Raw genomic sequence first — 13,880 nt, 5'->3', positions numbered from 1 at the left:
ATCTTTCTTAATAGAAGATCTTCTTTAATAATTGTTCAGTAACATTCAGTAAAATTGATCAAGTAAGCTGATTTTTTGCCATATAGTGGTGTGACTCTGACTAAAATTTATCAACAACTATTGGATGAATTGCCATGAAAGTTTTTTCATACTGTCCATACTGACCTTGGAGATCCCCTGACTTTTCCTCTAGCGCCATCATGATGTTGCCACCATTTAATGTCTAAACAATGATTCAGATTGCCATGAAATTTGATTCTAACTTTCATGTTCCCCTCAGGATGAATTTTAATATTTGATGTTCCTCTGACTTTTCGTCTAGAGCCATTATCAATTCAAAATGTTTATATTGGTCCAATACTTTGGTTTATGACCCAACAAACATTAATAAAAAAATAAAAAAAAATAAAAAAAAAACACTGTCATCAACCTCAGCTGTACTTGCATGTTAGCATTGTGAGTGTGTTAACATGCTGACAGTATTTAGCTCAAAGTTCCGCTGTGCCTAACTACAACCTCACAAAGCCATTAGCATGTCTGCAGACTCTTCATCTTCTTTTAAAATGATTTGTACCAATTTTTACCAGCTGGTCTATAATAGGGTCGAAAATAGGGTTACATATAGTTTCTACATTTAAATGCACTAGGAAACCCCCATCTAGATTCCTTCTTAAGTCCAATACCTTCTTTCAGACTACACATTCTGCACAACACACAGTGTGCAATACTCTCAGCTTTCACGAGGAGACATGAGCCTAATGAACAACCCAAATAGGACAAACACACCTTTTCTACTTTCTCTCATACTGTATTGATTTATTCTGTTGATATAATACTCTCTCCCTGTCTCTCTCTCTCTCTCACACAGACACATGCCCGTACACTCTTATACTCTGTCTCTTCTCACACATCACCCCCATCAAGTCTACTGTACGCATCTAAAAGTTTAACAGTATTAACTGAGACAAATCCTCTTGATTTCCCCGTCTCCTTCTTCATATCCTCATCCTGTACATCCTGTGCGTCTGCCATCCAGATCAATGCTGATGGAATTCCCTGGATGAGACTGGTGGAAGAAAAAAATATATATATACGTTTTCCTATGAATAATACATTGAGAGAGAACTGCAGAATGACATCAGTGTGTAACTGTGTTTGTCTAGGGGAGGGGGAATAAACCAAAGCTTTACTGTTTTCCTGTTATACTGTAATATTGTGAACATTTTTTCCTCAGACTATAACTTTTTGTCTTGATTATGTGTTTTATTTATTTAGCCTCTAAAGCCAATCATCCCTGGGTCCATACAGACTAAAGTTTGCATACAAGCTCAGCATTATATGTCCTATATAGGTGCTGCCTATATAAAAAAGCAGTGGCTATTTCGTGGAACTTGAGTTTTCAAAGTATTGTTACTTCTTTAATATTAAAGAAATAGTTTGACATTTCAGGAAATATTCTTATTCAGTCTTTGACAATGTGTTAAATTCCATGGATAGTGATTCTCAAATAATGCAGCTTCTAAAAATGCTTGTGTGAATGTAATAGATTCATTGAGGCAGATTGAGAGGAGAGCCCTTATGAAACATTTCCCAAGAAGCCAGTTTGGCTGTTATCATGGCTAACTGGGATATTCTGAAAGGGCATTAGCCTGTCCTTTTTACATGCATGACTAGTTGGTGCATTTGGCCCCTCAAATGAATTTTTCAACATCACAGGTAAGTTCAGCAGCCTGATAAAGAAAAAAATGCAGACACTAACGGAAGCTGAAAGCCTAGGCTTTAGTGTCTAGGCAAACAGATTTCTGGGACCTGAATAATGTAAAAACCAGAAGAGGGGAGATACGTAAATAGCTTAGAGAAAAAGAGGATACAGCTACATCTCCGGCTGATGGCATGTAGTAGAAAAATATAGTATGCCCTGACCTGATAGATGGGCCATGGCACAAAGGTCTCAACATTATCTGGAAACTGGCACATGATGATGTTTTCTACATGTCTGTCTACATCTTCCACTGCAGTTTTCTCCACTGTACTGTATACTTTCACATAAATCATAAATGGCATAAAATAATTTTAAAGGCCAGTGATATATATATCTTTCATAAATCAACAAATCCCATGGAAAGACCAAAGCCAAGACTGAACTGGTTCGTCTCTTAATACTTTCAGAGTTCCTTACCCTGTCTGTGCTCAGCCTAAAGCCCACTCTTTCCTACTAAGGATATAAATCTTTAGTTTATATGTTATACCAGATTTTTTCGTTCATTTTTTTTTAACAAAGAGGCTGAATACTTTCCTTTAAAATGTGAACATGGCCGTTTTTAGCGAACCTTACTCAAACAGCAGTAAATTGTGCAGTTGTAGGGGACTATTTTCTGCCAAGATTTGTTGCACTATGGCTAATTTATGCCAGCAAGACGGTGTATGTAGGATTGATTTAAAAATAAACTATAGTGCCCATTGTAATGAAGGAATGTGTCACACAGTGAACCATTGTGGCTCATTAATGTGTGGGACAGCTGTGGCTCCGGAGGTAGAGCAGGTTGTCCACCAATCAGAAGTTCGGTGGCTTGATCCCCGGCTCCTCCAGTCTGCATCGAAGTGTCCCCGGGCAAGATACTGACCCCCAAATTACTCTCAATGGCTGTGCCAACGGTGTGTGAGTGTGTGTATGAATGGGTGAGTGAGCATTAGAAACATTTTTGTGAGGTACTTTGGATAAAAAGCACTATATCACAACAATGGAGCTCTATGACACAGAGAAATAAACCATGTCAGACTTTGGCTAAACAGATGACACTGTCAGTATGATTGATTTATTTTTGGTTTTGGTCTTTTTTAATGGGATTGGCTGACAATAAGAAAATATGGAATATCACCCAACTTATTGTTTAAAGAAAAATACAACACAGTCATCTGCTACAAGCCTAAAATGCAGTGGTGCCATCTCCACTCAACTAAGAATCTTCTTGGTAGGTCTTGCTTTGCCCCCCACACAGCCACAGAGTGAGTAAATGGTCATCATGATCAATATCTATTTCCTGTGGTGTCAGGTTTCAGAATAATGTCCATATTGAACCAATGTTTCAGCAGACTCCCACCAGTTTTTCTCTCTCAGGCGTCCACAATTTCCGTTACTGAAGGAGAGAAAATCCCTACAAATCAGATTAAACAAATGATTTTCAGGCAGACCATTGATCATCCATCTTGCTCCACTGGCCTAACTGGGAGATCCTAACAGTGCAGACTGGGCATCTGAGAAGGGAATGTGCCTCTAATCTGGTTTGCAATTCCTGTTTATCCTGCACAGATCAGCAGTGTTAACTTAATAGGTGGAAACTCTTGATCTCACTGCTACTTTGAGTTTGAGAAAATCCACCCTAAAACTGGATTCACATGTTATGCTGGGGCATAAAAGCTTTTGATTTGCGAACAGAACTCTCTAGAAACCAGAAACTCTAAACTGTGATCCAACCCCCCACCCCACATTTCTGTGGACACTAATTTTGTGAAATTTACTGTAGGTCAGGTCACGTTTTTATGTTCCTGAACTCTGTAAATCAAGAAGGGGTTCATGATCTGCCTGATTTTGGCTATCTTGTTTCAAATGGTGGGAAAGACTTAAGTTTACAGTTCTAGACTGACACCCCAACATCAAAGAAACAATATATAAATTTTGTTCAAAGGTGGATTTTTCCCTTAAAGGACAGTTAAGCCCAAAAGGTAAAAGCTTTCATGAGATACAACACTAGTTACTGTGATGATGAGTGCAGCTCCCAGTTACTACCTCTCCCTGCTGGAAATCTTTGTAATACTACAAACCAGCTCATGTAAAATACATTTTACATCTGTAAACTGAGTTATTACCCTTATGGGAAACAAAAAGGCCAGAACCCATGCAAAGCACCAGTAAGCCAATCAATGTACAGTCTGTGCTAAAAGCAGATTGGGGGAGGGGTTGCCTACTTAAAAGCCTGCACTTTTATGTCTTAATCAATTTATTGGTGTACTGGTCATTCTGTTTAAGCCAATAAATTGGGGGATTACCTTGAAATACTGCTTATCCCATTGACCAGCTATGTTTATGAAGCAAGTTACAGAGGCAGGATCTGTGTGTGCACATATGTGTGTGTTTTTCAGTTTGGGCTTATGGTACCAAGATTTTAAATTATCCTGCTGGACTAGGTACACTGATGCACCATAAGAGACATTTGCAAGTTTGTGGATGAAATGTCGAAGCATTTGCAACTGAACTATAAGAAGACAACAAGCATGTTGTAAGCAACATTTCTCAATACTTCTTACTATGGGATCAGATAGGGAAACGGTTTTGTTCATTTCACATTTCAGTTTTAAGTTTTCCCTTTTTTTCTCTGTGATCATCTCACTGGTTTTAAGTGGGTGGGGAAAAGGTGATGTCACATATTTTCTTGCACCAATCGGGATTTTGCAATATTTGAATCTGATAACAGGCAGTGTGCTGTTTGGTTACTGTCAATCAGATCTGATCACACAGTCCTGATGAAACTGATTAACTTTTTAGCAAGTTTTTTAGTGTTAAACTTGTAATAAATAATATCTAAAGTTAACTTTAATTGTTGCTTATTTAGCCATGAATATTAAATACTATAGAGAAATTGAAGCAAAGTTTTCAGGAGCTTTACAAGATGATTCTGGTGTTTTGCGACTTACAAAGCCAGCAATTTAGCAATATTATCTCAAAAGTGAACACACCCAAAATGTCAGTAATAAGTCATCTTTGCACAGGGAAACACTGAGTATGCAGGTACAGGTCAGTCTGCAGACTGTGACAGATGTTAATGGGAAATTTTAGTAATGATTTTACTGTTCACCTTCATTTTCTCTTTCAAAAAAAGTTTTGCTAACCTTTTTTTTCTTACAACTTGTATGATCATCTGAACATACATGCCTAATTCTTGTCCTGATAAACTTCTTTTTGTTCCCAGATGTCAGCAATTAACTTGGTGACCACAATACTATTAATACTGATATAAATTATGACCATGGTTGTAATAAACTGGAATGATCCTTTAACTTACACAGCCTAATTGAGCTATATTAAGACCAAGGTTGAAAATTTCACTGTGAAAGCAAGAAATGACAGTTAAACCTGAGAAAATGATGAAAAGACTCTACATTTGACACTAATGGGTGCTGTCTCACTGAGGGAGACTGCAACTGTCAGTGAGAGAGAAAGTGGAAGATAACTGCACTTTTTTTCACATGCAGGTGTACACAATTGTTTATAAGCATGCACATATAGTACTGTTTGCAAAATCCCTCATAACACAGTCCCATTTTACTGACACGTCAAGTGCGATTCTTTATCCCTCATGCGGTTTCATTTTCCCTCTCTCACACTTTCCCTCTGCCTTCCTGTCCTCCCACTCCTCTCTCTTTCTCTCTTTCTCATACTGAGGTAGGCAGGAAGTGTCAGGTCAGGCCAGGTTATTTCAGGCCTAATTGGGAGATTGATGTTCCTCCAGAAACCTGGCACCTTGACATGCCTTTCATCCTCTCTCATGCACTTCCTCCCATACGGAGTGAGCCAGACATGTTGACGGCTCACTGAAACACAGACAACTGTCCTTTTTGCTGACTTTTCTCAGCCAATCAAAGGCACGGATGACACTGGAGTGATAAACAGCATCATCGCGAGGGGGGAAACCACAAACGGTCAGAAGGTCTCTCAAGAGATGACTGCTGCTTGTTATCTTTTGCTAACCACCTTTATCTCCCATGATTCCATTGCAGCTGTCTTACCTAATACTGAGGCTATAGAAATGCTGAAAAGAAGAGAGTATCCTTGAATGGGCTGGAAGAATAGGGGCATCAGTCCCAGCTAATGGGCCTATTTGTGGGGAATGTCTGTAGGGGAATGGTAGGAGCAGTGGCTCTATCGGCAGGCCACGATGGAGCAGGCCGTAACCTGAACCTCACATCCACCACTTCTACAATACAAGCAACAAGCAGCTGGAACAGAAAGGCCACCAGAGCATGACCTGACCAGCACTGTGTCTTTAAATAAGATGAGACTCGGGATCGGGAACATTTCTAAAGGATCAGTTCATCAAATTTTCCCAGGTCCTGAAACAATGGAGGTGAATGGAAATTTAAGACTCTCAAAGCATTGAGAGAGCACATTTAAAAAATTCACCAACATATATTTCCAGAAACAATATCCCAGTTACTTTGAATAATTCTCATAGCTAGCTGTTTAAAGTTTTCATCTGAAACTTCTTTCTACAGAAGTCATCTCATCATTCAATATTCTCTCTTCTTTTATCTTTGTTTTGGATCTCTTCTAACTTGGAAATATCTTGCTTCTAAGTTTTGCTGAGAACAGCTGAAAAATGAAACAATGAGAGCCGTGAGAGTGAGAGTGAAGTTCTGGGACTGACAGCGAGAATAATGCGCTGAAAGGGGCTACAAAGCTCCACAAAACTGAGGAGAACTGCAGAGTCAGGTGATAATTCTCTGTGGGGTTCGTCAAGACAAGCACCCACTTTCAAAATACAAATAGCAAATTGAACTCATGAAACACTGGGAACCACTGGGTTCTTTGGTGACTTCAGTAACCCTGTAACAACACAGCTCGGGGCTTGGCTATACTAAAGCTAAAAGGTCTGCCTTGTTTAGGCACACAGCTAAGAGAGCAAAAGTCTTTCTGAGGGGATCCCACCTACAACCGCAGCACTAGCAGCCACAGCTAGATGCCCATCCATGACTAGATGGCCAGCTGAAATTACCAATTAGTTTACCAATTGGCTGCAGCGGATTCGATTGGTTTGTAATTAATTCTAGTTACTGGCCCGTAGCGCAGGACGGATGGCGCCATGCCTTTGTCCTACTGACACACTATCCCACAGAGCTGGGCCTCGAGGGGGAGGCAGCGGACATCAATACAGGGCCCTGCAGCTACTGAGCCCTCCACCTCCTCCTGAACACACACATACACACAGAAAGCACAGAGACAGCCTGCTCACCCTCACACATACTTAGACACACAATACCTTACACACACTCACCCTGTGATACACAAACACGCACAGAAGGACCCCCTTGCAGCGCTCGGCTGATTCTGGAGAAGGCGAAACCTCAACCGCCTGAGAAGGTGCTGACGACAAACAAAGACAACAGCAATCTTGTGTTTCGAGACCCTGACCCTCTTCATTTGTATATGTATGAGTGTGTGTTTGGCTCCTCTGCGTGTGCAGCAACTGGAATCCAGACAGCTTGGACTGATGGTTGGTGTGGAGAGGAAACTTGACGCCTTTAATTTAACCTTTTCTGTATTTTTTCTTTCACTGTTTTCCATGATATACTGAATAAGTGCATTTTTGCATGTGCAAGTAGATGTGTGTGAACAAGTGTGCATATTTGTAGGATTTGTGTGCGTATTAGTGAGTGTGAGATAACGGTGTAGCAGCAGTGGCCCAGAGCGGAGGTCACATGGCTCAGTGATACCTCCCACACTGAAGGTCAAGGCTTCTACACCCAGGAGCAGAGGAGGGGAGGTTGAAACAGATCGATGATCCAGATAAAAATACACTGCACCTCAGCTAGTCTCCTTTATAAACACACATACACACACACACAATCACAAACATATTCACATACTCTCAACAAATTACTTAAATACCACTACAAATGATCCCAGCCTCCTTTTAATGAAAGTGATATCAAAGCAAGAGTCTGCAGCAGCGACTGCTGGCTTTTAGGATAACGATACAGTAATGGAAGACCATTAACAGATCATAACAGCTTAAATGATGAGGTCTCTATTGTTGCTCTGGCCTAAACCTCCTGCAATCAGACCAACATTTACACTCAATATAAAGGGGGACAGGTTGGGAGGTAAAGTTACTCCTTCTCATAATGGCAACACCCTCAGAGCATCAAAAAAAACCCTGTGGAGCAAAGAGAGAGACTACAGTGACCGAGTGGGCAATGGCGGGCTGGAGACAGAGAGAAAATCGTGTCTTAGATAAGAGTGCAGCTCACGAAAGACGACCATGTGTGATTTATGTGAGCAGTGAGAAGAGTGGTAATTGGGAGTAAAGCTCCACAATGCTTTTAGTTAATGACAAGTCAACTAGTGAAAGATGTCTGTGCCACCACCGCTCCTCATTATGGATGCTGGTTAACAGTGGGAAGAGGGCCATGCTGATGAGTACTCATCAGGTAATGAATGAACCGCCATGCTGAGAAAGGATGGAGGCCAGGGCAGCTACAGAGCAGATATCATGTGAATTCCCATTCAGGTCCTTAATCATCATCTGGCCAGTACATTAAAGGAAGCTGCCAAAAATTGTTTGATAATGTTGGCTGGGGAACAGGATTTAGCCCAGAAAATAAAAAATGAATGTGTCTGCAATATAGCTGTACTCCTGGTCACTGCTGTTGTTCTGTTTAAAAGTTGTTGTTGTTTTTTCTATGCATATACAGTCCACTGGAAAAACAATTCATGTTTCAATAATGATTTCCTATAGAAGCTACAGAAATTCTATAAAACACAGAGCTGCCTGTGTGACTAAGAGCTCTCAAGACAACCGAGTAAAGAAATGGCCTCCTCATCCGAGAAAATGAATGAGCAACACATCTGATCTCACCGCACTCCTCATCAGCCATCAACAAGCAGAGACAGATGAGTGAAATCACCACAGGAGAGTTAAAATCAATATTGTTACTATCTTTCAACCATGAGACAACTGCTGGCATGACGCTGTTTGTTATTACGATAAGTAAGAACTATGCCCTTCATAAATGAATACACCCCAATTCTCTTTATCTGGCGGCGAATTCTGATGAATTTTTTTCCATGCAGTCCCTGATATGTTTGGCAACAAATTACACAAATAGCGTTCATTTGCAGACAGCGAGAAGTGCCTCATGTCCTATAATGTATGTAGTGACATAAATCAAGACGAGCTAGCAGACAGTGTTTGATAAAAACTAATTACGCATTTATGCTCTGGGTTAAAGGGGTCTTGGTGTTACTTAAACAAATTCATTACTCATGATGTGAGTGTCAGTGAAAGATATACAGACAGAGGCATAACTGAGCTGATGCTGACGTTTTTGTTGAAACAGAGGACACTCAAGACTTAAAACTAGAGGCTTTTACTCTTTTATTTTGTATCATCAAGTTAAAGTCCCCCTCCACTCAAAAATGTGTTCCCACTATTGTGACTTCACTGGGCTGTTTGACCTTCACTGCAGAGTTTGACGCTAGAATGCTGTTTTCACATTCATCTGCTGAAAGTGGAAAGAGTTTAAGGCATGTACCCCACAAGCATGATTTGTGACATCACAACTAGTTTGGAGCCAAACATGGTCCAGTGTGCAACTTACACAAGTGTGATGTGGAAACCTGAAGCCTCCTTTGCACAAACACTGAGAGTGGACTTTACAGTGAAGTAGGAGACATCTTGTGTCTAGCAGTTAAACCTAAGAAATTAAAAAATATTTGCATAATAATAGATTCTGGATTTTTTATAATGTAGAGGGGGAAGATGTAATTTTAAGAATTTCTAAGAGTATTATTTGTGTCTTTAAACATGTAAAAAGATTTCCTTTCAGTCCTGCTGACTATTTGGCGATCAGCTGTGAATTGTCACTTACTCATGGATGCTCAGTGGACAGTAAATGTAATGCACACAAAGTTCTTGTCCAATCACATATTTTCATGTAAATTCTTTTAGTTCAGATTTAGTTCAGATTAAGTTCATATATAGTGGTTCAGCGGCAGTATTCCAGTAAACAAACTAACAAACACAGAAGCAATGATAGCTTATGTTAATCTTGATATCACAGAATTTGCAAAGCTTATAGTTTCATGTGTGTTGAAAAAGTGTAATAACACTAACAAAACCACAATCAATAGTTCCAGCATGTCATGACAGGAATCAAGCACGGTCAAGGATGAATACATCACATCAAACAATCAACTTGATGTTGAATGAGATGTCCCCGTTCCAGCACAACTGTATCAAAACTGCTCAAGCTTGCAAAACATACTGAGAAAGGACAGAGAAAGAGGAGGTTTAGGGTGCTCGGGGCATGCCTGTGGCAAACCTCCGTCAGATATTGTTTGTGTTTAGTGATGGGCCACATGAAGAATTGATGAAGCTCTCTGGAATGGTGCTATCATAAGGGCAGGGAAGAATCAGAGCATGGCAAAACTGCATCTCTGCCTCCCCTGTGCAAACCTCCACCATTTATGAGACCCCATCCATTAGCTCCAGCCACAGGGCCACTTCTGCACGCATCTCCGGTCATTGTGGGGAGAGGGTGAGTGTGTGAGAAAAAGGAAGAAAGAAACATTGAGCAAAACAAATAAGAAAATAAGTAGGAGGAGGCAATGAGAGAGAACAGATGTTCTAAAAAAGATGAAGTATCATACTGCAAAATATACTACATGTCTTTGAAGACTCACTCAGTCAAGCTGTAAGGTGGTTGGCTGAAAACATTTTGCTGCATATTTAGTGTGCACTGTGGCAGGAGTATAGACTCTCACGCAGAAGGGCCATTAGTAGTAGTGGCTTGTTTGAAGCCTAAGGCACTTCCCAAATGCTAGAAGGAAAAAGTGCATGTGTGTATGTTTTAAGTGCATGTGTGCGCGTGTGTGAGTGTGTGTGTGTGTGTGTGTGTGTGTGTGTGTGTGTGTGTAAACAGTGGAGGAGAGAACAATAGCAGAAGAATAAAAAGAAAGCCAGATAATGGCAGAGGGTAGAGAAGTAATGAGAAAGATATGAAGACAACAGAGAAAGGGCACCGTGGTGGTAGAAGACAAACACACACACACACACGTGCATACACACACAGACACTCACACAGCTGATCTTCTTACACAGCCTTGGCTGTCTGTAGGCTAACCACAATCCTGCTCCCTGCAGCGCTGACCGCAAAGCAGTCAACAGAGGCACACTGGGCCTTATCCTGCATGACACGCTGGTCGATAATCATGCACACCACCGCATAGCACAACACCACTGTAACTGCGATACCTGGGCCTGCCTGCCTGCCTGCATAAACAAACACGCCAGGATGGAGCCACACTCACACTAACAGTAATTCATTGTGTGGAAATAAAGATTTTTCTAAGCATATTGAATATTTGATTTGTTCTTACTGTTGTAAGAGCATGTAGGGTAAATGTGAGATTAAAGCAGTTTGAAGACAAACCGTATGCCGACCTTGAAAATTCAAGTTTTGGGAAAAAAAGGAAAGGCTGGATGAAAAACAGTCTGATAATTTTTCATATACTGATAAAGGCCTCTTCAGCAACATGTTTGAGCAGTAAATTATTTGTTTAAATTAAGTTTGAACACCCAACACCCCAAAATACACAGCTGATTGACATTTTGGTGGAGGTTTTGAATTGAAGTCTATTGTGGTTTTACTAGTTGGAAATATATTAATGACAACTGGTTTGCCATGAAAGATACATTGTCATACACACTCCAACCAAACAGGTTAGTTCTTTTAAAATTTAATGTTGAACAAGTGTTCATTTAATTAAGTTACAGCAAACAAGGTAAATAGTCACTCTTCAGTTGATTGTGACTCCATGTGATGACCCAGAATCTCTCTAATTCCCAATAACAGGGCAAAACATACATTAGTAAGTGTACTCCCCATATCACTTGATCATACAGGCAGCATTCATTATTCAGTGACTGTTCAGTCATATGTTTTGCTAGGTGAACAAAACAGATGAAGGACAACACAAAGCCTGTGATGGAGGTAAAGAAGAGCACAACTGAACAACTCTGAGGCAACTGCCTCCACCTTTCTCTGCTGTAATACTATAAAATGCAACCTGTGCCATGCTCAGTTTTACCATCCCAATAAAATGTCTGATGGATCACCAATAACTAACCTTGCACTGTTCACAGCAATGCAACATCAAAGACAAACTGTCACATAAAGCTGCTAATGCAGCCCTTATAGAAGTCCTACATCTGTGTGCACCACTACATTCTGTTGCACCATCAGTCCACTCCCCATGAAACGTTTTATTCACAAAACTTCAATTTAGCCCTCTTTTTTGTCAGATATCATTATATTCAAGTTTAAAAGTGACAAATAATATCTGTGATCATTACTCACTTTTGCTGAAGTGTGCTCTTTGGACATCTTAATCATTCTCTCACCAATATGTAGGCTACAGAAAAACTGAGTGAAAAGCATAAATCAGACCTCAGGTGTCTAAACATTTTAATAAACAATAGGTTTGTGAAGCATGTTCAATTTCTATATGTATAGAAAAATGTAAAGTTTGAAAGAGGGTATTTATTAAATATTGTTGTGGTGTCCTTGAACGAGACAACTCTTGCACCAGTGAAGCCACTCAGAGGCCAGTTATTGGACACTGTGGTTGTACTGGGAAGCTTCCAGGTATGTATGCAAGACTGATGCAGAGTTTTTTTTATAGATGGTAATTCAGATAAAGTTAAAAAAAAAAAAAAAACATTAAATAAAATTTGATTATCAGAGTGCATGTATCCTTTGTGTTTTTTCACAGCTGTGAACCATGTCTTACTCTGGGTTATCACTCTTGCCCAGGCGTGGTGGACGAGCACTGGAGCAGCCGATGATGATTCTCTCAGAAGGCCTCACCATTTGCTGTGGGACTGCACAGAAAACAAAAGGAATGTGGACAGAGAGATGTAAGATGCACAAAACTCAAAAAACAAATTTAGAAACTCAACAGCCCCACCTGCTGTTATGTATATGCACTGTCCTCTGGGTTCAAGTTTATTTGTGCTGCAAGATGATTTCACATCATGCATTACATTGACATTTGCCTTTCAATAGTGAAAGAGCAGGTGGCTTCCAAAAGTTATAATAATTTACAAAGGATTCAAAGCAATAAAATAATTAAATCACTATGTTTGCTCTATTCTATAGGTCTACTTAAAACTCAGCCAGTCAAAATCTACCAAACATTTTCAGGCATCTGGAACACATGGGCCTGAAAAGCTCATTGATAGAGCTCGGTGACAAAGCATTCAGTTATCAGTAAAACCAGTAAAATTTCAGCACTATTACCATGTTTTTGTCTCATTAAAGATATTATTGCTGCATTACAGCAGTTAGTTACAGAAGTGGAAAACTAGATTAATGGGGAAAAATTATTCTTTATAGATTAAAAAGGAATAAATATGACTTCATTTCAGTTCAAGTTGCACAGGGTAAAGATGCTTTGTTTATGGTGTGGTTTTATTCAGAAAACAATGTGGACAATACTGCTTAACCTGAGTCACAAATAAATGTATTTGAATATCCTAATTCATTGTGTATAGAGAGTTAAAACTTGAGCTTGTGTGAGTGAATTAGCGGTTGACAAGGTGAAACGTACACAATCCAAATCAAAGAAAACAAACCTGATACATTTTTATCAGTATGTCAAATCACAGACTACTTTTCACTTTATATCCTTTTAGACCAACCAAACAAACACACACAAAGGGGAGTATGTGCTGACACACTCACTCCCATTGAGCAAAAATAAACTAAACCTGCACACACCTACACACATGCCCACACACATACACACTAAAAAAAAAATCCATTTCAACCCTTTGAACAGAAACAACAAAGCAAAGAAGGGAGCTGGTCCAGACTGAGTGGCCTTGTGTGTTGGCCTGCATCTGGGCAGACTTTGACTCCCCTTGTGGCCTGGATCAAGAGCAGTGAAGCCAAGCAGAATCTCTGTCCTCTGTCAGATGGATGAAACCACTTAGCAAATTAGCAGTCTTCCCTTTCTGGCTTCACAACACACACGTGGATAGACACATACTGTCAAAGCACACATGCAGGTATGTGCACAAGTACACACATCTGCACACATA

Source organism: Thunnus thynnus, chromosome 1, assembly GCF_963924715.1.
Source record: "Thunnus thynnus chromosome 1, fThuThy2.1, whole genome shotgun sequence".
Taxonomy (NCBI): domain Eukaryota; kingdom Metazoa; phylum Chordata; class Actinopteri; order Scombriformes; family Scombridae; genus Thunnus; species Thunnus thynnus.
Note: the sequence above shows the minus strand (reverse complement) of the source record.